The sequence below is a fragment of the Carlito syrichta genome, unplaced genomic scaffold (assembly GCF_000164805.1).
Source record: "Carlito syrichta isolate Samal-C Ts95f unplaced genomic scaffold, Tarsius_syrichta-2.0.1 Scaffold315099, whole genome shotgun sequence".
NCBI classification, from domain to species: Eukaryota; Metazoa; Chordata; class Mammalia; order Primates; family Tarsiidae; genus Carlito; species Carlito syrichta.
Genome location: NW_007259195.1, coordinates 821,929 through 848,414, shown reverse-complemented (window position 1 = coordinate 848,414; position 26,486 = coordinate 821,929). Strand labels below are relative to the sequence as shown.

Here is a 26,486-nt window from a genome sequence, read left to right as displayed (position 1 = left end):
GGGGGGCGATTCCGCCTGGCGCCGCGGTCAGCTGGTGGCCGGGTGCGAGCGTTGTCCTCGTTAGCTGGGCTCCAACGAAGGAAGGCAGCCAAGGGAAAGGACTCGAAAGCAATTGGATCCGACCGAGTTTGAAAAGCCGAAGAAGTCGCTGATCAGCCATTTTAGTCTTTGCAGTTCTCCATGTTAGCCCTTTCACCCCGCACAGTTCTCCGGGACCCTCCAGGAAGCTCTACACAGGCTTCAGATAAAGTGCCAGAAGGCAGACACTTAGGCACCTAAAGGTGCAGGGGAAAGGCTCGGGTCCCGGACCTCGCGCGCTCTCCCCGCGCAGGCGTGGGCTGTGGGTGGCCGCTGCGCCTACTGACCTGTTCTCAGCAGCTGCCACCATTTCCTACCGGCTGGGTTGGGGTGGCTCTTTCCAGCCCTGGTGTTCGCAGTCTTTAGTTCATAGATGACAATTTGGGGGAGATTTGCCGACGGCCCATCTCCCTCTTTGACTACAGTGTAAAGGACCTAGAGGAAAATTACCACAAGAAAACAGGAAAAGCCCAAATGCAGCGTTCCCACATCAGACAAACAACTGGTTGCCATCCCACTCTCCCATAGTAAGCTTTCATCATGTATTTAGGGGTTTAGCCTGATTGCATATCGGAACCATCCTCAACTCACTTTGCAACTGCTGTCACCCGATGAAAGAAGAAATGAAACAATTTTCTTTGACTGATAGAAAGAGAGTATTTTGTGGTAGTATTCGATGCCTAGAATTCAATGGTTTAGGAAAGACCTATTTAAGAAGGTTTCAGGGCTATATGTTTTCTTCAGATGTTGATGCTAAGTGAGGAAAGGAAAGAAAAAGGAAGAGGACATGGGGGGGGGGGGAGAGAGAGAGAAGCGGAGATAGAAGACTTATAGTGGATTTGCAGCTTTGAAAAAATGTTCCTTAAAGAATATCTCAGAAAATTTCAGTACTTAACATATATCCACACAAAGAAACAGCTTCGATGAAACGTTCAAGACTTTTTTCTTGACCTATTTACCTAGCAGAGTTAGACCATTTTCTATAAAGAAGTTTCCATTTTTTCTGAATTATAAATATGTGCTAAGCATCTAACCGTATGTAGTTGTATACTTGTGTGAAAATACTTTGAAAAGTGGAGAATCCTGAGGAATGACTATGGGTATAGGAAGTACATGGATTTTAAATGTGACGTGAAAGTATTGACAGCGAGACTTTTTGAAAAGAGTGATTGAGAAGTTCACTCTGGTGAAAATTATGAGAGGACTTTTCTGAGAAAATAACAGACACGTCCACTGAGTACACTGAATATTTCTTGAATCTATGGAGGGTTGAATTACTGTGTTGGGGTTTTGAATAGATCAAAGGTTATGCCTAGGTTTGATTAGGTTAGGTTTGGGTACTCACTCAATCTTTTTGAATTTTTTTAATATAAATTTTATTGAAATGAGATATATGTATATATATATATATATTGAACACATTTATGAATTTTCACAGAATAGATACATCCATGCAATAAACATATAATTTCATTTAAAAATTTAATTTGTTTGACCATTGTTCCAAAAAACTGAGATCAGCAGGTCTTCATTTGCACAGATGTTTTTGTGTGTGTTTCTCAGAAAGTAGAGCTGAAATAAATATGTGCATGTCTTCAGATACTAAAATTACCCCGTGATTACCATAGTAAGACACGAAAATTATTTTAGAGGAACTAAACACATATTAAAGATGCCAGCATAGGAGTTCAAAATCATGTCATTTGCAACTTGCATTTTTTAAGTAATCCTACTGATAACTAAAAAGAAAAAGTGAGGCACTGTTATAGAAGCTCATTGGATAGAAATTTCTAGAGCTGTTATTGACTCATTGCCTGGGCAAATCACTTAACATTTTTGTGACTCTGTTTCTTTATTCTTGTAGGAGTTAAAAAACTTAGAGATTATAAAATGACAAGCATTTGTGGGAGGGGGCATGCATACATGTGAAGGACAGTAGAAAATGTAAAAATTAGTTTAATTCTTGAGAGAGAGAGAGGGAGAGAAGGAGAAGTAGAGATGCGCTTATATAAACTGCAACCACGAAGTCAAGAAATGAATGGAAATCTTCAATGTCAAATTTGTTAGGATGTGTCTTGATAATTTAATTCCTACTCAAGTTTTTTTCCAATGCTTCTTCTTTGTTTTCTTACCATTAAATAAGGTATATCTTCATTCAGTACTCACAAAATAGCTTGTTCTTTCAACCATAAAAATCTCACAGGGTTACATTTATATGTTAAGAAATTGGAGTGTTATGCCTTAATAGTATAATTTTGAAAGAGAAAATATATTCATTTACTAATTTAATTTTATTCCGGCAATGGAAGAACTTATTTGGAAATGTTTTAGTTGACACTGATGTAAGGATCTAGGGGATGCACTGAATGGGTTAAGGTTATGCACAGGAAATGAAGTCATTCTATTCTGAACCAAGTAAAATGATTGTGTGTATCTTACTGAGCCCCCACATCCTTTCACAGTCATAGTGGGATAATGGAAGTACCTATTTGTTCCCATTTGTTTCCATGGGTACCTGAAGAAATAAAGTCAGAGTTCCAATTTCTTTCATTTTCTCTCCAATTTATTTCATTTTCACCCTTTCCTTCCCTCTCCCCACTCATTCTTTTTTTCCCCCTCCTTTCTCCTTCTCTTTCATCTTAGCTAGAGAGAGTACTTTTTTTTTATATTTTACTTTTTCTGAAGCTTTTTTCAAACATGAGGTCTCAGCAGTTGAAACCAATGATGGGCCCCAGGAATTCATTCATTCATTTAAATATTTATTGAATACCTTCAGGTTGTCAGTGCATAAATGAATATCTTTCTCATGGTAACTTATTTTTTGTAGCCTTTTCTATGTTCTTTGAATTCTTTTTAAAGCCTTGTAGGCCTTGATACCTTTAGTGTGCATTGGCAGCTGTTGTCTTGTCTAGGACCTTTAATATGAGGGTGTGATTGTATCTGGTAGTTCTTAAACACTAGCAATTTATTATAGTATTTAAAAATCTGGCTTTTTTGTGAAAATAAAAAAATTTATTTTGGTCTATGTATATATACCACATACTGTACATGGGTTAACAAAATCAGTAGCGGATTTTAGGAAAATACTAAGTAAGTTTGCATTCTGAAAGATTTCAGGAAAGTTTAGTGCTATGTTAATTACTAAAACTTATTTAAAATAATTTCTAAAAGAGTTATAAACATGAGTATTTGATACTATCGGTTTGGGAATTAAGAGTATTAAATACTGAATTTATTCTTCAAAAAAACCTTGCCTTTTATTTCTTTTGATAAATAAAGTTAACAAATATTTATTTGTATAGTTAAAAATAATTTGGTAGTTTTGTATCTTAATTCCATAAAAAATTATTAAAAATATCAAATCTAAAGAAACAGCAAATAAAAATCTACTTTTTCTCTAAACCAGCAGATGGAGATGTTGGAAAAAATATTGTTTCATAAAACTGTTACGCACACCGAATACCTTTTAAAACACTGAAAACAAATTCAGATAAACTATTTTTTCAGAGTAACTGAAAATAAGACATCTAATTTGAAAAAAATTATTTAAAATGCCGTGTTTTAAAAACTTCTTTCAATGCCTTTTAAGAACAGGTTGTCCTAAATTTTATATTTTAAATGGATTATCTTAAATGTTCTTACAAACTTGATTTATAAAGATCTTTAGAAATAGCATGGTTTGTACATGCACATGGAAGAGAGAGAATTCTAAAATTATGTTTTTTCAGTTTTTAAACTTTGATCCCCTAGATATCATCTTTGAGGTGTAATTTTATCACTGAATTTTAGTAACAAATTACTGAGGTTGTGTGTCTGTGTTCTTCAATGTAATTGATATTTGCTAAGCCTTTATTGCACTTGGATGAATGGAATTCCACATGTGTGTGTATTTATGGTTATAATTATAGTGTGTAAGCATACAGGACTTTGTTATTTTTCTTGAGGTATTTACTAAAACCTAGAGTCATTTAATATATGCAACAAATCATAAAACCAGATTTAAGTTGAATGCTTTAAGTAATGATCTGAGTTAATGGTATAAAGAAATTCATGAACACATGTGCTGGAACTTAATACTTTATAACCTGGTTTTGTAAATATTCAGGTATATTTAATAGGAGACTCTGAAGAAAAAAACAGCTCTTCATATTTCAGAATAATTAGTTATTAAATTTGGTATAGTTAAACTTTTATGCTTCACTTTTACTAGGTAATTTCAAGAAAATGATAGAATATACTAAACAGAAATCAACAGATGGCACAGGTTGAAATATTCTATTTTGAGATAAGAGAAACTCAGTATTTAAAGTTTTCATATGAAACTTTAGAAGTTTAAATTAGTAAAAATTTATTCCTAGGCTTTGCTCTTGCTGTTTGAAGTCTTGTAAGCTTCCACCTTGCTGGTTCAAGAGGGAAGGAGCATTTCCCTCTCACATCAAGCCTTTATGGTGCCAGGGACTTAGTACTGTGACATTATGACAAGCGGATGCTGATTCATGCCCAGAACTCAGATTTTTCTCCTAGTCTTTTCTAATAATACTTGAAAACTTTTAAACTTCTTAAATCCTTGAAAATGTTAAGGAAGACAAAAAAAGAGCAGTTGTTTTCTTATTATTCCAGTATGTGTTGTATAATTGCATTTTCAGAAAATGTGTTTGCTTTTTTCTCTCTTCCTTCTCCTCCTCTTTTTTAAAAACGTCAATAGAAGTACTTAATCTGGAGAGCTAATACTATTATAAGAAAGAAAATTTAAATTGAAACAGAGAACTATTAATTGTGTGTGTGGGGGGGGGTGTGTGTGTGTGTTTGTGTGGGCGCGTGCACACACATTACACTTAGAGCTAAAATCTTGTATTAGATTTAAACATTTGATTGGAATGTTAATGGCAGCTGGGTAGGATACATATTCTTTATTTTTAAACTAAGTTCTACTAAAGATTCCCTAGATTCCATTAAATATTTGCTCAAAATTTCTGACGTTTTCTCTAACGATCTGCAAATATTGCTTAGCCTCTTATGTAACTGTGCCTTATCAGTACAACAAGAAAGTAAGTTATTGAATTCAGAGTTAAAATTTAAAAATTACCTATGATCTAAAATGCTTCAAGCATTGAAGTGTTTATCAAAGCAGGTTTTACTAGTTTAGAGAAAAATGAATGTGATTCTTACAGCAGTATTGATACTATGAGTATTATTTTTCAGTGTTATTCACTTTAAAAGTATTTTGTCAGCTGGGCTCGGTGGCTCAGCCTGTAATCCCGCGCCTTGGGAGGCTGAGGTGAGAGGATTGCCTGAACCTGCGGGTTTGAGACCCGCCTGGGCAGCTAGACCTCATCTCTACAATAAATAAAAATCAGGCGGGCGTGGTAGTGCGTGCCTGTAATTCCGGCTACTCGGAAGGCTGAGGCGGAAGGATCACCGGAGCCCAGCAGGTTGAGGCCGGAGTGGCCAGGAGCAGCTACTGCACTCCAGTCTGGGCGTCAGAGTGAGACTCTAACTCAAAATAAATAAATAAATAAATAAATAAAATAAAAGTATTTTGTCATTATTCATAATTTTAATTTATCAAAACGAAAAAATATAAAGATTATTTTTTAAAAATTAAAGAGAACGTAAAATTTGACCTTCTAGATGGCAGAGCCATGCTGGTGTTAATTTTGTGTCCTTCACAAAACGTAGTTCACTTTCCAGTGCAGTGAGGCACTTAATAATTTTTTTGTCCATCAAACACATTTACTTTTATCGTAGATGATCTAGGCATAGAATTATAATTGTTAAAGTTAGAATGTCACTTTCATTATACAGGTGGATTTCAAAACACATAATTTATATTTGCCCAAAATCCTATTTAGACAGAGATACAATATATTTCGTTTTTATCTTCATCTACCAGCTGTATATATTCAAAGTTGCTATCTTTGTTTTTAAAGTTACACTGATATATGTTAAAATGATTTGTTGAATATATGTACAATGCACTTCTTTTATTCTCTGTATTTTATTATTGAGATGTGGGTTACAAGCCAGGATTAGGTGTACGAGTAGTCTACGTGCAGGTGAAGTTTGGGTCTCCAACTGGCCTTTACTTTCCCTGGTTTAGGATCAGGTACCCTTTATGATGCCATGTGCCCCGCTCCCTCCATTGGCAGTATCCCATAATTCCCAATCCCTCCCTTGTAGCATTGTGATAAACGTTGAAGATTTATAAATGCTACCTGTTAGGGTGATGCAAAACCCATGGTGCAAGTGGTTAGGTGACGAAACTCCATCATAAGGGTCCTGACAGTCATGGGTCTACTCACAGTTTCCATTTTAGTTTCAGATTGTCTACAAATGTGACTACTCCTTGAACCACTGTAAAATTATTTAAACAATTGTTAAACAATTAAATTAAAATGATTTAGTAACAATTTTATTCCTGTCCCCATCCAAAACATTGTATGCAATAATTTTCTGTATTAATTTAGTGCAAATTTTAAAATGCACAGAATTACAAAAAGTATTGTTTTGTTCTTTTAGAGGGTATGTGGGAGTGGGAAATTTATGGACAATTTCTTGTGGTGGAAAAGTTGCTCTATTTGCACTAATACATGTGATTATTTAGTATGACTACCCTTTCTTTTCTCTTTTTTTGGGCCTGCAGTCGATCTTTAGACTTTATTCTCTAATAATTTTGCTTTGCCTTATTTTGATTCTATGAATGATTTACTTGGGTGAAACGCTTTGTTATGATATGTTTTTATTTTTAACACATTTGTATATTATTGGAAGAATCATCCAGTGTACTTACTACTAACTTATAACTTAAGGTTAAAAGCAGTTTTAAAATTTAGAGTCTTGAAACATGTAAATGTCTTTAGTGAAACAGAATACATAGTTTTGGGAAATACTATGTTCATTACAGATAGGGAATTTATGAATACATCATTTCAGGTCATTTTAATTTTTATATATGTTCAAATATCTCAAACAAATGACACATATAATGCTTTTTTATTTTAAAGATATGGGGTACAATTCAGGGTTAGGTATACAAACGTTGATTATGCAGGTACCCTTGTTGATGAGGTGTACCCCTCCCTCCCCTAGCAGTTTCATTTAGCTGCCAACATATAATGTTTATAATTTTACTTTTTGGATTGCTCTTTAGAATTTTACTTTACAGTTTTATAAAGTATGTTTATAGCTATGCCATGTTAACACTTACTTTTTTTCTGATTATGTCCATATTTAAAAGTTGAGCACAAACAGGGTTGAATTGAGAAATGGCCTACATTTTAGTTTTTCTAAAATATTTTGAATAGGGCATTCTATTTTTATGAATTTTATTTACCCTTTATGTAAAATCAATTTCAAATGGTGAGTACTATTATATTTCCTTGTTTACGGTCCTCTGATACTTACACTTTGACAGATTTTAGTGAACCTGAGAAGATACCCTGCAATGTAAATATTTGAAGTCTAATCATTTCTAAATACCCAGTTTACTGATAGAAACGACTGAAATATGTTTATATAAAATATGTATACCGTGTTCTTCTTAAGATACAGTGAAGTATTGCCTGATTCTATGAGTGAATATGACCTCAATCATTTCAACTATAGCATATATTTAATTGAGACAAGTTACATAATTTGATACAAGAAAAGTTTCTTTAACCCATAAACCTTTTGTAGCCAAAACAAAACCTTTGCATCAAACTACTCTTTTGCTTCAGATTTAGCATTCATTTTATAATTTTTTAGCATTTTTTTTCAGGTCATTGCAGTAATAATACATCAGCAGTTTGATTATATATATTTTATTTCTTATGCATGAGTAAAAGACTAGAGTAGGCATGTTGAAATAAATATTTTTCATGTAAGAAAAAAATATATCCTTTTCTTTACTGCAGATCAAAATTGCCAGACTTCTTTAAAGTGTTGGAGAGGAGGACTTGAAGAAAAAGGAAACACCTCTAAGAGGCTGTATAACTTGGTATATTAGGCAGGGCTATAATGTGGAACTGGGAATTAAATATTCCCTCCCTCCCTCCCTCCCTCCCTCCCTATCTCCCTCTCTCTCCTTTCTTCCTTCCTGTCCTTCATTTATTCTTTTCTTTCCTTTCCTCCTTTTTTGTTTAAGCTTATCTTTGACTTGATGTTTGTTTAGTTTGTACATCCATAGTCAATCTTCTATACTTTATGCTACTATAAAAGAGTGAACTTTTAAAATATCAATTTTGACAGTAATATAAAGTATTTACTCTTTTGAGAGGAAGACACGGAGGAAGGAGGGAATATGCATTTCTCTTAGGCAAAAACACACATTTAAGATTCTTTATCATTCTGGACTGACAAAAAAGTTGTCTGTGAAAATCATGAGGTAAAATTCCGACTGAAAAGTTTTGGAAAACATTACAGGTAAAAATACATAACGTGGAGCATACTATTAGACTATTAATTTTATGGGGAGCATGAACACTAAACCTTGTCCCTTGTTCAGGGTACTTGAGGCATTGTAGCAACTTCACAACTGCTTGCTAATTGCTGAGGATTCAATTCTAAGTAGTTTATCCCATTAGTGGTGATATATTTCTCTTTCTTTAACAATGATGCCTAAATAATTCGAATGTTAAAAAAAGAAACAATATGCTTAGTTTCTTAAAATTAAAAGTATTTTAAATTTAAAAGCATTTAAATTTTATATATTTTAAAATATCTAAAAATATTTTTAAACTTAAAATACATGAAATGAGATATTTTGACTTGGTAATTTCCAATTCTATGTATAGTTTTGGAACATTATGTCTTGGAAGAATATTTAACTAAATTAATGGTAATTCTTAAGCAATATGTAAGTTTTTGTCATTGAGGCTAATTATTCAAAAATTATTCAAAGAACAATTTAAAAAAGAAATACAGAACACAGTGAGTAGTTTCGTTCTGAAAAATAAGGATGATAGAGTGTGGAGTGACTACTTTGATCCATATACACAAATATATTCTCCTATACACTTTAGTGGTACTAATTTGCAACATGTTAAGCATATTCTTTAAGGGTTTTATGTAAACTATTATGAATTACACATGTATTTAAAGGAAATATCTGTGTTCACTGTTTTAGCTACCATAGAAATTTCTCCTACAACTTTACATAGTGTGAAAGTTCTTTTCTTTCTTTCTTTTTTTTTTGAGTTGGAGTCTCACTCTGTCGCCCAGACTGGAGTGCAGTGGCCGCTCGCGGCCACCGCAGCCTCGACCTGCTGGGCTCCGGCGATCCTTCCGCCTCAGCCTTCCAAGTAGCTGGAATTACAGGCACGCGCTACCACGCCCGGCTGATTTTTGATTTTATTGTAGAGATGAGGTCTCGCCAAGTTGTCCAGGCATCTCTTCTCATTATAAGACTTTGACCAAGAAAGGTCTGGAAGTGGAGATCTCTAGGGATATGTGTGTTTTAATAGGTTTTCTTGAGAAATATTTTGCAAAGTATGCTATGACTTTTCTCTTTCTTCATGTCTTATTTTTAGTTTGTGAGGAATTGAAGAATTTCAATCTTGTTTTTAGTTTATATATGAAGTGGGATCTTTCGACTTTATAATTTCCAGGCACTTTTACATTGTATTATTTTACACTATTTTAAAAATCAGTTTTGTAGTTTTTACTAGTTTGCAGTGTTATTACTAATTTACGTATGAGAAGGAACCCCCAAAATGGAATTTACTTATAAAAATTTATGTATTTATTCCTACACATTTAGACTGCAGTCACCTTCAAACTACTTTCTGATGCAATACACCTATTGAGATGCTTTTTCCACTGCTCAAAACAGATTCTGAACTCGTTAATTTTGAAGCTCTTCAGTACTTGTGTCATTTTTTGTTTCACCTCTTACACATCAGCAGGACATTTCTCTATGAGAAATTTTTCATCTGGGAAACAAAAGTTGCTTGGGACGAGATCAGGTGAATAGGGAGGGTGGGGCACAGGAGCCATGCCGTTTTGTGTCAAAAACTGCTGAACGCTTACTGTGGGCAGGTGTGCGTGGAAATCACTCACCATGAAATGGGCAAATGCGTTGAGAGAATCTCCAAAAATATAAAAATTCACTGAAACCATACACAGCCTCTTACAACAACACTAGCAAGTGTGATGATACCAATGGGCTTCTAGAAAACTTATCTAGTAGTGGAAGCCTGATGTTAACTGTAATGACAATTGTAGATCTCTTAAAAATAATTTTAATTATTTGAGTCATATTTAGAGATGAAAATTTATATTATATTTTGCATATGATTTTGTTCTTTCATTGCCAAAATCTTTTCAATTCAATTTAAACTACATAAATTTCTGGGTGATCTTCATATAAATGAATTTATGTGGATTATATGTTTAACTATAATAATTAGTATTTTAATTTGTTCATGGAGAAGCAAGTTGCACAAAGTTTTACAATAGTAGGTTTTAAAATGTCAGTGCAAATAGCTATTTTGAATAATCTAAGAGACACTCATCTTGCTAGTGTATCTTGTTAAAACAGATTTTACATAATTTAATGTTATTATAGCAGTTTGAGAATTTCTTTTTTTAACTTTTGAAAATGTGGGGTACAATTTAGTGTTAGGTATGCAAATGTTCATTATGCAGTTACCCTTGTGGATGAGGTGTACTCCCCACCCCCCAGGAGTTTCCTAGTACTGCCAATCTTGCCTCCACCCCTCCCCTGGCAGTTTCCAACTAAGCAATTTGAGAATTTCAGGTGGAAAATAATGACTATATGAATAAAAACTGATGCTGATTTGACATGTAACAAAAATTATATAAAAAGAATAAAAATATTTGTTCACATTAACAATTTGGTACTGTGGGTTATTTAAACTTAAAACATGCAGAAATTTTGAATTTGGATTCCTAAGGGCTTTATAGTTTGAAGTTTAAAAGTTATGAAGAAAATAACTCATGCATATGGTAATTTTAAAATCCCCATAACTGGATAAATAAAATACTGTCTATCTTCTACCTCAGTTTCACTTTTCTAAATCACTATCGATGGTTTCCAGAGATGGTAGTATATAAGCAAATAGTAGTATATATACACACTGTTCTGTATCCTACTGATTGTTTCCTACTTAACATAAATCAGAGTGCATCTTTTAACTGCACAATTTCCTCTTTATCGTTTTTGGATGGTAGTCTGTTGTTATTTAGCCTGTTTTTTGCTGATGATTGTTTTCTTGTCTCTTTTAGTAACACATCCAAGTGAGTTTGTAGAATAGATTGCTAAGAGGGAAATAACTTATAGTCAAAAGGTGTTTGCATTGAAAACTTTGCTGGGTATTCAAAAAAGGCATATCAATTTACTGTCTTACCTAGGGTATATAAGTGTGTCTGTTTCTGCCTAGTAACACTAGTGGTGTACAATGTTAGACTTTTTAAAGCTTTGCTCTTAGTATCTTATTGTTTAAATTTACAGTGATAACATTTGTATTTCTGTGTATGTGTGTGTGTGCACACATACACTCCTTTTCATACTTTTGCCCGATTTTCTTCTGGATTGTGGGTCTATTGATTTTGAGTGTATTTATTGTTTATTGATATGTATTTTAAAGTAACACACTGTTTGTTGTGTGTTGCAGATATTTTACCCAGTTTTTTTAACCTGTATGACTTTTCAGAATCATGATTTTAGTTTACAGTTTTTATGATTATATATATTCTTAAATTTTATTTAGTCAAATTTAGAAAATGTTTGTTTTATTGCCTTAAGATTTTTGTGTCTTGCCCAGGAAAATATTTCTCACTCAAATTTATTTGAAGGAAAAAAACTGCCCGTGATTTTTCTTTTTTTGAAAACAGGATTTATTGAGAGGACAGAAAAGCTCCTACAGTGGGAGTGGACCCCAGGGGATTGCGCTATGATTTTATTTAATACAATCTTATTTTGGTTTCATGATTCAAAATTAATATTTAATTCATGTAGATTTACTTGGTATAAAGACTAAAGAAACAGTCCAGTTTTATTTTTACCTAATAAGGTTAGCCAATTGTCACAACATGTGTAGAAAAATCCATTTTTTTCTTCAATGATTTGAAATGTATCAGATTTTATTCTTAAGTAAATGGTTCCTCAAGGAGATAGAAACAAATGAGAAATTTACCCAGAATATGAAACCAAGAATATTAAGACTCTATTACAAGCAAAGGAATGTAAAGTTATGCAAGGCATTTGTTTCCTGAGCAGTGTTGTTGTCATAAATTGTGCTTTTGTATTTCTGGGGTCTCAGATCAATAAAAGAGAATGTCAGATTTTGAACACTAACTGAGCCCAGAGGGATAGATAAAGAATTTGATTATGTTTTTTGGCTTGTGTCATGGCACTAATATCACTTAAATGGACTGCTCATTTTACATAGTTCTTAACCCATATCAAGGTTTAAGTAATAGGTTATGATTATGACTTGGCTTTTGAATATCACTTTGAAGTTAATTCAGTGTAACAATCCATGTGTTCACAAAGTGAGTATTAAAACCAAAGACCGAGATCTATATGCAATAAAGAAAGGTGAAGGAACTCAGTAGTCATGGCTTTATTAACTAATGCTGCATGTGGTTTTATCCCCAGTTTGTCTTAAAAATCAGTTATGTGCTCTAGTTAATGCCAAATATCAAGCTATTTGTGATATAAATTTGATTTAAACTGGAACACTAAATAAAATGCTACAATACATACTTTCAGCCTGCTGTTTCATGGCATTAACTTTGTATTTTTGCCCAAACATAAGGGAAATTTATACACCTTTAACCACTTTATTTTGTGGTACTATGACCTTAATGTTTATTGATGGAAGCAAAAGAGGATCCAGGGTCTGGAAGTGCATTTTTTGATACATTGGCTTTCCATGAGCATCAAAGTGGAACGATTTTAACTTTCAGTATAACTTAAAATTATATATTTCATTCAATTTCTGCAGGACTCTGGTCATCTATTTATATTTTATGTATCTTTTGTTGAGTAGAAAAATTTACCTCCTCGAAAAAAACCAGATTGACATGAGTGGAACTGCATGAAAGCCATTTGCAAACTTCATTTTCATAGCTTTATAATATTCATGTCCATAATTTAATTGTCTCCTATTCTTACAGTTTTTGTTAATTATTCTTTAATCCATCATAAAGTATTACTGCAAATAAAGTTTTTCTGGATTTTTTAATTACTTCTGATGACTGAAGTATAATTACTGGATTAAAGGCCATGAAGAAAATAGTTAAGTAAATATATTTCTGATATATGCCAAGGAAAGCCATACCAATTTATAATCCCATCAACAGCCTGTGAAAAGTCTAGTCTTTCAAACCCTCCACATCATTGTTATAATTTAATTCTCATATATTTGATACATAAAAATCCTTTTTGTTAAATAAAATAGTCTTTCATGTTTATTACACATTTTTTTTTTTTTTGAGTTAGAGTCTCACTCTGTTACTCAGACTGGATTGCAGTGGCCGCTGCAGCCTCGATCTGCTGGGCTCTGGCGATCCTTCCGCCTCATCCTTCCAGTAGTTGGAACTACAGGCGTGCGCTACCACGCCCGGCTAATTTTTTTTTTTTTTTTTTTATTGTAGAGATGAGGTCTCGCCAAGTTGCCCAGGTGGGTCTCAAACCCACGGGCTCAGGCAATTCACTCACCTCAGCCTCCCAAAGCGCGGGATTACAGGCTGAGCCACGGAGCCTAGCTGTGTTTCTTTTTTTATAAGCAGTTTATTAAAGTCTTTAGCCTAATTTTTATTTTCATCTTGATATTTTTTCCATTGAATTGTATTTATTCAAGATCACCATTGCAGAACAAGACAGGCCTATAAAGTTGCACATTTAGCAATTTAATGCCTCTGCCCAGATAGGAACCATGACACTTCAGCTTACATGTCATTGGTTAGAACTATCTACATGCCATACCTAACTTCAAGAAAATGGAGACTAATCCTCCTTGTGTCTAGAATAGGAGAACTGTACATTGATGAATATTAATAATACAACAGATAGTATTCCTTTGCTAATCAAAACCTATTTATTTGCCCTAGTTTATTTTTCTCTTCCAATTTTGTACATGATTGTTTAGAAAATATTGTTTCAAAGATATGAAATTTTTGTTGATTTTTAGAATTTTCCCCCCTCCAATATATCTACACATGTTTAAAATTTCTAAGAATATAGGAAGACAAATGATGAAAAGGAATTTACTTTTGTTTATTCATCTAGTGGTTAATTCTATATTAATAGCATAATCATATTGTTAATTTTATATTGGCCTCATTTTTTATTACAATTTGTAATAATATGCTTGAAATCATATTTCTCATTTTGACAGATATTTTGTCTTTCTTTTTTTTATTTTTTATTTTTTGAGTTGGAGTCTCACTCTGTCGCCCAGACTGGAGTGCAGTGGCCACTCCCGGCCACCGCAGCCTCGACCTGCTGGGCTCCGGCCATCCTTCTGTCTCAGCCTTCCAAGTAGCCGAACTTACAGGCATGTGCTACCATGCCCGGCTGATTTTTTGGATTTATTGTAGAGATGAGGTCTCGCTGCCCAGGCGAGTCTCGAACCTGCGGGCTCAGGCAATCCACTCACCCCAACCTTCCAAAGGCGCGGGATTACAGGCTGAGCCACCAAACCCGGCTGAGATTTTGTCTTTCAATCATCTACTTTATGAGTTGATGGCATTGGAGTTAGGATTGAGAATATTTATATTACACCTTGCATTTATAATTAGTCCTAAATACATATACTTTATATATAGGTTTACTCTAAAAACTGGAAAACCAATCAGTATTATTTACACGTTTGCAGATAGCGAGGTGACTATTATTCTACACAGAGCAAAGCACCATGCTATGATTGAGTTTTTCAATTTTATAGCTTTCTTTTTCTTTCCTGGATATTTGAAATTCCCAAATGTCCTCATATATTATGTGGCTTTAAAATATTTTTAAGCTCTTACTATTATATATCTAATTCATGGATTCTAGTCTTTCCATGGCCAAGTTTCCATCCCTCTTTTGCAATCTCAATTGATGTTTTTCTTGAGCATCCTGAACAACTGACATGCTGTGGTGGCACTGTCTTTTTGTGGTTGACCATATAGCTATTTCTCTGTGTATTTCTTCATATGCTTTAAGTCCATTTTTCTTTGTTACTTACAATCAATTATTTTTAAACAATTTTGTTAAAATAATGAACATATATGTGTACATTTATTTTATAAATATTTTAATATAGTATTTTAATAGAGTCACTGATAGTCTTTTTTTTCTCTGTTGTGGGAAGACACATGCCTTATTCATAATATCCCTAATATTTTTCATCTTATGAACTCTCCATTTTTCAGAATGCATTCCATTTTTTTCTTCAAGATCAATTATGTTCTAATTTGGAGTAATGTATTTAGATTTAGGCTGCATTTTTTTCTATATGGATTTCTAGACATTTTATTCTTTTCCTTGTACTGTGTAATTTCATCTTATACTTATGTTATTCCAGTCTCTTGCTAATAAAGCTTTTCCTCTGCCTTCTGCCTGGAGAGCACACTGCTGGAGCTCTCTGTTTCACTGTGATTTGAGATCAGTGTTTTCTAAGCTTACTCTATTGCTGTTATTTTGGAACTTCTTACTCTTTTGACGTGGAGGCCTGGTTTCTGAACGCTCTGTTTCTAATTTTTTAGGTTCTCATTTTGATTTTCTCCTAGAATACATTCTTAAGTGACTTCCTAAGGAAAAGTGCTTTGGAGGTGAAATCTCTGAGTTCTTGCATGTCTGCAAAGTTTTTAATTATCCTCGTATGTAATTGAAGTATTTTCTGAATATTGATTTCTAGGATAAAATAACATCTTCTTGGAACTCAGAAGAAATTAGGCACTTTTGTCATCAGATGTTGTTTGAGAAGTCATTCTTATTCCTTTATTATTTTCTTTGTGGAAGTTTTCAGAATTTTTTTTTTATTGCTAGTCTCCTAAAATTTCACAGTGATGTATCTGTTGGGTATCTTAAAAATACATCTTGGGGAGCTGGGATTGACAGTAGTTGATATCCGCCTGGGGAAGGGAGAGGCACACCTCATCAATAAGGGTAACTACACAAGGAATATTTGTATACCTAACCCTGAAAGGTACCCCACAGTTTCAAAATAAAAATTAAAAGAGAAAAAATAAATCAAAATAAAAGCAAAAATGCATCTTACTCAACACTCTGTTTGAAAACACATTTCCCTCTTAAATTGTTAGCAATTAATACTAGAGGATTTGCCCTCCTCCATTTATTTATTTCTAAGTAGTTGTTTAGTTGACTTTTTTGCTTAGAATGTATTTAATGTGACTTAAACACTTGAATATAGATCACACATCATTAGTATGATACTATACTTTTAAACATTATTTTCACTAATATAATGCCATTAAAATAGATTAAATTGGAGCAACCCCCTTGGGTCCCCTCCCATGGTGAGAGCTTTTCTGTCCTCTTAAGAAGTCTTGCTTTCTTAAAAAAAAAAGATGACATTGCATTCATTTGTTTGACTATATGGCACATATATCCAATTCTAAAATTGTCTTGAACAGTTCTCCATAAATAATACTTACCTACATATTTACTTTTTTCATTCATTGCATGGCTATTTGAAAACAAAGCTTTCATGGATTTTTGGAAATCATAGAGAATCACTGGGAGAAGAGAAACATTTTCTAAGTGATGATGAAAATGATACAAAAACAAGATATTTGTTTTGTGCATTCCACATATCAATTCTTATTTCATCTTTGTAGGACACTTTTATTTTATTATTCATTGTTTTCCATTGCTCTTTGCAATGCTTCTATAAAACCCTACAGCTACAACTTTCATCTTTGCCGGCTAACTTTTTTGGAAGAGCCTTTTCTATGTAGGTAGCATTTATAACTTTTTGATATTTCATCTTCAGTATATGACTTTTGAATTTCAAATGTGAGTATCACAATAAGCTTCATTTCTATGATTTCTACTCCAAAATTGTCAGACTAGTACTTCACCTAGGTTTTAACAGATATACCAGTAATGTTCAAATCAATAGTAAAAAAATACATATTAAGTAATTGGTAGAAGAAACATCCCTGGAAGTTTTGGGATTTTATTTTTCATTGTGAAGTTTTTCTTACCCTTTACTTTGTTGATAATGGAGATTCTCTCTCACTTCAGAAAATAAATGAACATTGAAGTAATAATGGCATGAATAATATATTGATAATTGGGAGAAGATACAATTCATCAAATAATATTTTTGATGAAATTCAGGCATTTTATGCTTTCTGATGATGGAGATTATAAATCTCATGTAACGGTTCAGAAGAGTTTAACACTTTTTCCTAAAAAGGCATTTGTTGTTTATTCTCATTATGTATAGTAGTTATTTCTATAAGTTCTCCTCTAACACTGAATTAGTAAATACTGAACCACTGTTCCCAGGGGAAATTGAATTACACTCCTGTGAGCCTCTCATTACAACATTTTCATCAACTGATCAATACATAACATTGTTTATGTGTATTTATGTTTACTGACACCTTTTTAATATTCATTGTCTATAGACATCTTATTTAATATATATTGATTCATTAACACTGTACCCATATTGAAAGCACTATAACTCATGCCGGAAAGGAACTTATTAACACACATATTTTCTCTGTAAGGTACATCACAGCTTTCCTGTGTTTTGGAATGCTGTGTAACACTTCATCTCTATGCCCGGGGGCCATCTTAAACAGCAAAATTACTAATAAAAAGTGCCAAGATGAAAAAAAAAAAAAGCATTAAATAGACTGCCAAAAGGACAATTGTTTACAGGATGAGAGTTGAAACAAGAAGGCAAAGTGTTGCCTTGTTTGATCTCAGCTGGAAATGTGTATTTGGGCAACTCCATTTTTCACTGCTCTGCAAATGTCCATGAATGACTGCAAAAAGTGCTGCAAGTGTAGATTTCGAGGTTACAAAGAAATTTTAGTGAGAAGGCAAATTTGTGAATCATAAATCCATGAAAAATAAAGATTGACTATATTTGTTTGGTTTAAGCCAGTTTTGACAATTCAAATAGCCTTTTATTTATTTTTGTAGTCTGATAGAGTATAAAGGATTTCACCTTGTCTTGAAATGTTTATAATTACCTATGCTGAAAAAACACTTTGGATTTGAAAGGATTTGGATCTGTATCAGACTTTAAACGGTATGGAAGAAATTGAGAGGAAGTGAACATTCTTATTCTCAGAAGTTCAGATTTATGGTAGCATAGCTAAAAGCAAAGCATTTTATTTTGTTGTTTTGAAAATTCCCTAAAGAGTAAAATCTACAGCACTGAAGGGCAGTAAGCTCTTTTGAGGTGTTCAAGCAAGAATTTTTGTGATTCCTGTTATCCTAGGAGTTTCCTACTTTTGCTTTGTAGTTCTCACTGGGAAGGTAAGCATGCCAAAGAACATTAAGAAAAGAGAAGAGGGGCCATTGTATGTATCTGTACAAAATGTACACGACATTAGGCTCTGAGTTGGAATGAATATAGGCTTTCCTATATTGGAATGCTGTATAGCACTTCATCTCTATGCCTGGGGGCCATTTTAAACAGCAAAATTACTAACAAAAAGTGCCAAGATGAAAAAAAAAGCATTAAATAGACTGCCAAAAGGACAATTGTTTACAGGATGAGAGTTGAAACAAGAAGGCAGAGTTGAGTTATCATCCTGTCTGCTGTGATGAGATAGCAGTGAATGGGACTAAAGCCTACATTAGAATGAAGTCTACATTAGAATGAGTTAGTGATAATTAACAAGTAAAGAAACAGATAACAATTATACGTAGGCTATACACTTTAAATGAAATTGGTAGGGAGTATGATGAAGGAATTAAAGGAAGACACGTGGTAGGTAGGCTGAGTGAGGAAGCCCTCTTCAAGGAGGTGAGACCCGAGCTGAGACCAGGCAGATGAGAACCAGACAGATGAAGAGTTGGGAAAAGAGTGTTCCTAGTAGAGAGAATGGAAAGGGCCTGAATGAGAAAAGTCTTGGTGTGATTACTCTCAGGAAGAAAGCCAGTATTGTTTCAGTATAAAGAGAGGGTTAGAGAATAGGCAAAAGAAACTAGAGAGACCAGCAGGAGGAAAGCACATGGTTCTTTGTAAAGCATAGAGGGCAGAATATGTTTTGATCTTATTGAATTTAAGATCCACATGGATCTCAGACTGAAAGGTAAAAAGTAAAGCAGTAACAAGGTCTTAGCCCTCTAACTACTTAGCTTTCCCAGAGCAAAGGTCTGTAGAAATATTCAATGGGAAAAAGCAAATATGATTCATTTAAAAAAAAAATTTATTTTAGAGTTGTCGGGTACAAGTGAGGATTTACTATATAAGTCAGTTGCATGCAGGTGGAGTTTGGGCTTCTGGGTGGCCCTCTCTCCCCAGTAGTGACCTGGTACCCACATATTCCCCTCCCTCCTCCCTCCCACCCTTATGCTCATGTGATCAGTGATCAGGCCCTGCTTATGAGGGAGATCATGCAATACTCAGTTTTTTGTTTCTGTGATAGTTCACTTATCATGATAGTCTCCAGCTGCATCCATGTTGCTGCGAAGGTCATGATTTAGTTATTTTTTACGACTGTGTCATATTCCATTGTGTATATGTACCACATTTTCTTTATTCAGTCCACTTTTGGTGGACATCTGGGTTGGTTCCATGTTTCTGCTAATAGTGTTTTCGTGAATACTGCTGCAATAAATATATAAGTGCAGGTGTCTTTTTGGTAGAGCGATTTATGTTCCTCTGGGTATATTTACAGAAAAGAAATTTCTGGATAGCAAATACGATTCCTATATTCACGAAATCATTTCAGAATGACAAAATACAATCATATTTCAGGTTTGTTTATGCTGCCAGTTTCAATCTATGTCTGTGGAATGAACTCTACCTTCCTTATAAAAAATTCACTCTGTTTTTCCTTTCTCTTTATTTGAATGATAATAGACTTGGAGTTACATGTCATTCAAAGGAGTAGAGTTCAATCTAAAAACAATTTCCTCCTGTCTGCCTCATCAGGATATTTATGCTAAATAGGTTAAGAACAGGGTCTTTTGTAGGGAACTGTTAAAACCCATTAATTTTGCAAAATTGAAAGTTGAGGAGAGACTTCTTTATTGCTAGAAACATAGGTGAAATGAGATCCAAACATAAAATATCAGGACCTCAGAACCTCAGGATGGATGTCATGCTATATCACACAAACTATAATAAAATATAAAATACTCTTTGTTGTTAAAAAAAAAAAAAAAAGAACATAAATTATCAGTATTTTGGAGATGCTTTCTAGAGAGAAGCCACCAAGACCCCTCCTATGTTCTAATCCATCACAAAATTCCTTTTCTTGTCAAGAAGTTTTGCCTTATGTCTATCTGAATTTTACTGTGCTGTAACTTAAACATCCTTTCGTTTAGACAATCCAGCCCTCAAGGAAAAGGACAAAAAGATCTATGCTTCTTCAGCATGACAGGGTTTCATATGCCTCACAGCAGTAAATAAACTACTTATTTTTCTAGGTAAGAGAACTCAACTCGGGCTTGTCACAAAACACAAGTGTATTCTCTGGTGTATTTTTCTCACCATATATGACCTCATTTCAATTTTGTTTTATTTTTTTTAAAAAAGAAGAAATAATGGCCAGATGCAATGGCTCATACCTGTAGTCTCAGCACTTGAGGAGGCCAAGGCAGGGAGACTGCTTCAGTCCAGGAGTTAGAGACCAGCATATGCAAGTGAGACCTCATCTCTATGAAAAATCAGTAAAATTAGCCGGGCTTGGTGGTACATGCCTGTGGTCCCAGCTACTCAGAAGTCTGAGATAGAAGGATCACCTGAGCCCAGGAGATAGAGGCTGTAGTGAGCCATCATCCTGTCACTGCCCTCCAGTCAGGGCAACAGAATGAGCCCCTGACTCAAAAAAAATTGAGATTTTTGGTGCAATATTATAATTTTTAGTTAATTTCATTGATAGTAGAGGTTTGTAGCCAAGATATTTTGTATCATTTCATAGTGAACACGTTCAAATATTACATTTAGTTTTGAAATAACTTCATCATATTGATGACAGATTCAATAAATTGTTTGCTTTTGTGTCTTGTTCTCTATTATTCTTGCATTTGCTTAGGAATCTGAACTCAGCTAGTCATTTTTTTTTAAGAGTTTTAATATCACTTCCTTAGTGAGGAAGGTGGGAGCATTGGAGGAAGGGAGGGATGTTTATATCCACTTCCTTATGAGGCACAAAATTATCATGTGGCAAATGGGAATAGATGTAACGCTGTCAATTCTTGAGCCCAGTAAGTACATCTGGATTTTGAAAACCTTAGAATGATCGCCTTCAGCTAGTCGTTGCTGTCTGATATTGGATAAGCTAGTTAACTTCGCATGGCTTCAATTACTTTTCTGTGAAATTTAAATAGTATAATATTATCTCTATAAAAACATTCATTAGCATACTTGATATATAGAAAGTGTTCATTAAATCCAAGTTTTATATCTGAGTACATTTTATTTCCCTATACAGATTGCATGAAATTAAAACATATATTCACACACGAAATAATGATATCTGTTAAACTTTATCTTGTTTTTAATATACTATTTTAATGACATAGCTAAGTTACCTTTATTTTAGTTTTATACTTTAGTATTAATAATACTGATTTCAAAAATATAGACTATTTCCTGCTATATTCGATTCAGGGAGTTTGATTTGCTTTTCATAAATTAACTTTGGAATGTATTCAGGATTTACCCTTGTAAGTGGCAGTGAGCTGAGAATTTTATGTACTTTATAATATCATATATTGAAATAGAGAAGACATTACCTATAGCTAATGTGCTATCTTTTTTGTAGTGTTATGGGGATTTTTCACTTCTGAGCTTATGGGCTGATTTTTCTTCACAGACATATTGATTAGTTGCTATTTTTGATCTTCCCAGTTTCAAGTGCCTTTAGAAAACAGACTCTGATACTCTCCTATACAAATACTTGAAGTTTACATTTTAATTTTTCATTTTCTCTCCAGTTTCACTTTGGATTTCTATATTCTTATCATAAAACTAGTGGTACAAATTTAAGGCAACTTCCTTTTGCAGTGATATTTCCTATGTTCAATTCATTTTCTTAAACTAGTTCATAGGAACAGGTACTTGGCTATTTAATCTTGGCTTCATCAAGATAAAGATGAAAATCTTAGGACTCAAGATGAATACTTGGGACTTCTCAGGCATGTTTATGGCTGAACACATTGTGCTTTCCACAATTAGCAAGTGTTTTCCAGGTGCATTCCTGTCCCTGGCTCTCTCAGGAAACAAAACCCAAAGTCTTCATCTCCCAGCATGTTTTAAATATTCTAGGAGAAGAAAAGACACGTTCACTAATGATTTAAGATGGAATGCTGTATGTTCCTGAATTACATATAATACATGAGTTTAGAAAATGCAGAGATCCTTGCAATTGATGAAACTGGGACATACCCAATATTTTGTGAAAATGTGGGAGTAGAAAAGAGGTTTTGGTCATAACTTGTGACTCTTCAATTAGTAGGGTGCCTAGAAACATGCCTTGTGTGTAGAAGTTATTCAATGAAGGATGTGAGATGGGGACAAGGGATTTTTGGTTTTGCTTTTTTTTTTTTTTTTTGAGTTGGAGTCTCGCTGCATTGCCCAGACTGGAGTGCAGTGGCCGCTCCCGGCCACCGCAGCCTCGACCTGCTGGGCTCCGGCGATCCTTCCGCCTCAGCCTTCCAAGTAGCTGGAACTACAGGCGCGCGCTACCACGCCCAGCTGATTTTTTTGATTTGTTGTAGAGATGAGGTCTCGCCAAGTTGCCCAGGTGGGTCTCGAACCCGCGGGCTCAGGCAATCCACTCACCTCAGCCTCCCAAGGCGCGGGATTACAGGCTGAGCTACCGAGCCCGGCTGTTTTTGCATTTTTACTGCAAGGGCATATTATCATACAACTGGACTTATCACATTAGTCCAGGATTTGAGCGTGGCTAGGAAGGTCAGCAGGTCAACCCGAGCTGGCTGCAGTGATAGTTAGGGGAGGCAGGACACTTCTGTAAGCGCTGAGTTTTTGTGAATCCTGAGGAAAAACTAAGATTGCAGCTATCCAACCAAGATGGGACCAGGGTACTGTTCTGATGTAAGGGTAATTTCACACCAGAATGGAGCACAGGAAGGGACAGGTGCAAGAGGCAGAGTTCAGAGAATAGGGTTAGCATGGCAGGCACAGGTAACAATAGAGTCACCTTGCAGACAGCCCACTGTTTCCTGGAGGAAGTGCTTAGACTTAGACTCTGGATTAGAAAACAGAGATACCTAATCTTGGCTTTGGGAAATCATTTGTTAGCATTTTGTCGAATATAAATCGTCTAGTTTGTAGAGTTCTCGACTAACATTTTGTACTCTCTTGATAATAAACTCTCTACCATAGTCAATATTGTCCTTTTTTCCACAAATATTTTCAGGAACTCTTTTGTGCCAGACACTGTGCTGAGACATAAGATAATGCCATCAGGGCATTTGCAACTTAAAAAGAAACATCACGAACTTCCAAAGCCATTTGAAATGCCCTGTGCACTCCCTAAATTGAACATCATCAAATTCTCCTCTGACTATTCAAAGACTTAGAGACATCCTTCAATACCTAACTCCATGTTCTCATTTGATCTAAAGCCTTTCTGAAACATCTAATCTTCACTGTCCCAGGTCTTCAGAACCCCCAAATCATTCTAGTCACAGTGCAACATTATAGATTTGTCAAAACTAGAGGAGACTTAGTGATCATTTATTTAATTTTTTTAACATATGGAGAAATTCCAGAAAGACCAGGTGATTCCAGGAAGACCAGGTGATTTAGTTGATTCACACAGTTATTTACAGCAAGAGTCAGGAACTGTATCTGAACTTCTGACTCTTAAAACAGTCACATGCCTGGCAAAGTGCCTGGGATACAGAAGTGCTCACTGACAGTAGTCTTCTTCACTAGGTTGAATTTTTTTTTTAAAGAATAGCATTATACTTAACATTTCCATTGGTGTCCTGGAGTACCAGTGCAGAACTGAGCCCATTGTACATGCTAAAAATATATATACTGATTAATTGTTAATACAGTCCTCTTTCCCACTGTCTTCATATACAGGAACTAGACATCTTGAAAAGAACCATGATATTAGTGTTAAACCCAATTGTTGTGTCTTTATTGGAAACAATATTTATGGCTCCTGAGTCTTGCAGCCAGGCAATGAGCATGTTCTAGGGCCACTACTCTGGTAAAAGTAATAATAAAGTAGGAGTAATAATTGATTGTTTATATTTCAAAGAACTGTCATGATCTGCAAATATTTTTAAAGATACCATTGTGCAGTCACTCCTTAGATTGGAATTAGTGACTATGTATTAATGGAACTGCCAAGAATTATTGTGTTCCATAAATCAAAGGAAAATGGGTCCCTCTTTTTGATAGATATTTAAAGTGCCCAGCTTTAACTTCAAGACACATGTTAAGCTGCTTCAATACTATATTCTTTGAGTGAAGATATTGCTCTGGAGAAAGTAAACATAGGAACACAAAACTCTATGATATTAATGCTTACCTTGTCAAAAAATCTTATTGAGTTGATATAACTCTAAATTTAAAGAACATTATTTTATCTTAGGAGACTGAATATGTAAGAAAAAAAGCATCAGAATGTTTTCTATCTGATCACTGAGGCACAGGGAGGTTAATTATTTCATCTTAAGACTAAACCTAAAGCAGGGTCAATTTTCACAATTGAAGAAATGAAGTCATAATGGCGGGTCCTTGTTTCTCACCTGGGCAATGCATGCATTAAATAAATATTAAATGCATCCTTCTGATTCATTCTAAATAGGAGGAGATTCAGTTTTAAAAATTTAAATGAGTGCAGTCCCTTTTGATGTTCACAAGATACTGATCTATATAGACCACGAAGTGATAAACATTTAAAAACACATAAACAACTCCACTCCTAAGTGAAAACCCACCATTAAATCATGAAAGCCCTTTTGCTTGTAAGTGAAAATAACAAATCAGAAAAAGAAAATGATAACTAACCCCTATATATAATAAAAACACTTTCCCCACATCATTTACATAAAACACAGTCTTCTCAGCTTATTCCCAATGTAAAAAATCCTTCTCACCTCACATACTTCGCAATCTCAGGGGACATTTTAGGATATCAGCACAGTTGCCAGAAAGTAGTAACAAAGAGTGTTTCCCCTCTCCAGCTGTGTTTGCTCCTCTTTTTGTTCTCCGTTTCTGTCTCCTCCTTAAGCTTTCTTGCTTTCACCTTTTTTCTAGGGGTTTGGGAGTGTGAGACAGCATAACCGGAAAAAAGAAACTTACATCTAATTTACCCGAATTACTTGGATTTGATACATCACGGAGCCTACCAAAAAACTTTATATATCTTCAAGTTTTCTTAAAAATTAAAAATTTCATTTGCCACTTTAAACAAAAGGATGCAATAACAACTGAGGGAGAGAGAGAGAGAGAGAGAGAGAGAGAGAGAGAGAGAGAGACATGTCACTGTACCAAGAGAATTGTAGAAATGAGTGATAGTACAGAAAATATCTTGAAAAGCATTTCAAGTCTTTAAAAGACATTTTCTGACACAGTAACTTATCATAAAAGAAATAATGTAATACTAGTATCCTATGAGGGGCAGAATAAAAAAAATAAGAACTCCCAGCTAACATTTTATTTAGTTTTAGACATTTTCTTTCAGTTCATTTATTCACTTATTTTTTCACTTATAGATACAACTTTTTCATTGAATTCTGTTCAGTTGAAATTTTCACCTTAGGTGTTATTTCAGACCTGTACTACTTTTTATTTTTAATTTTACTTCATTTTTCTTCATAGTGACAGACTGCTGATGTTCATTATTAATGTTGACATTATGAATGGTTTGCAAAGCTAATAAAGATGTATATCTTTCTAATAAAGAAGAATGGGCAGAGATGAATGCTCTTCCAATAATACTGCCAGTGGCAGAGACTACTACAATAAAATGCCCATTTTTAAAGATTATTTGCTGCATGTCACTGTGTGGATGGAAATCAGTAGAAAATTTATATTTATTTATTCATTCATTTGTTCATTTTAAAATTAATGCGAATTAAAGAAGGACAAATATATGGACTTTGCAGCAATTTGGATGGATTTGGAGTCGATCATACTCAGTGATCTATCACAGAAACGAAGAACAGAGTACCATATGTTCTCACTTATAATTGGACCTTGAACAATTATAATACTATAAGAAAGCATTTGGCAATAATGGGAAACTGTCTGGGAGGAGGGGTGGGATTG

At 34.3% G+C, this 26,486-nt stretch overlaps 1 protein-coding gene across 6 annotated transcripts in view; it reads left to right on the top strand.

Moving 5' to 3' along the window:
* GRIA2 (glutamate ionotropic receptor AMPA type subunit 2) overlaps window positions 1-26,486 on the top strand; it is a 139,919-nt gene that overhangs the window by 1,838 nt on the left and 111,595 nt on the right. The gene's annotated exons all lie outside the window — the stretch shown is intronic.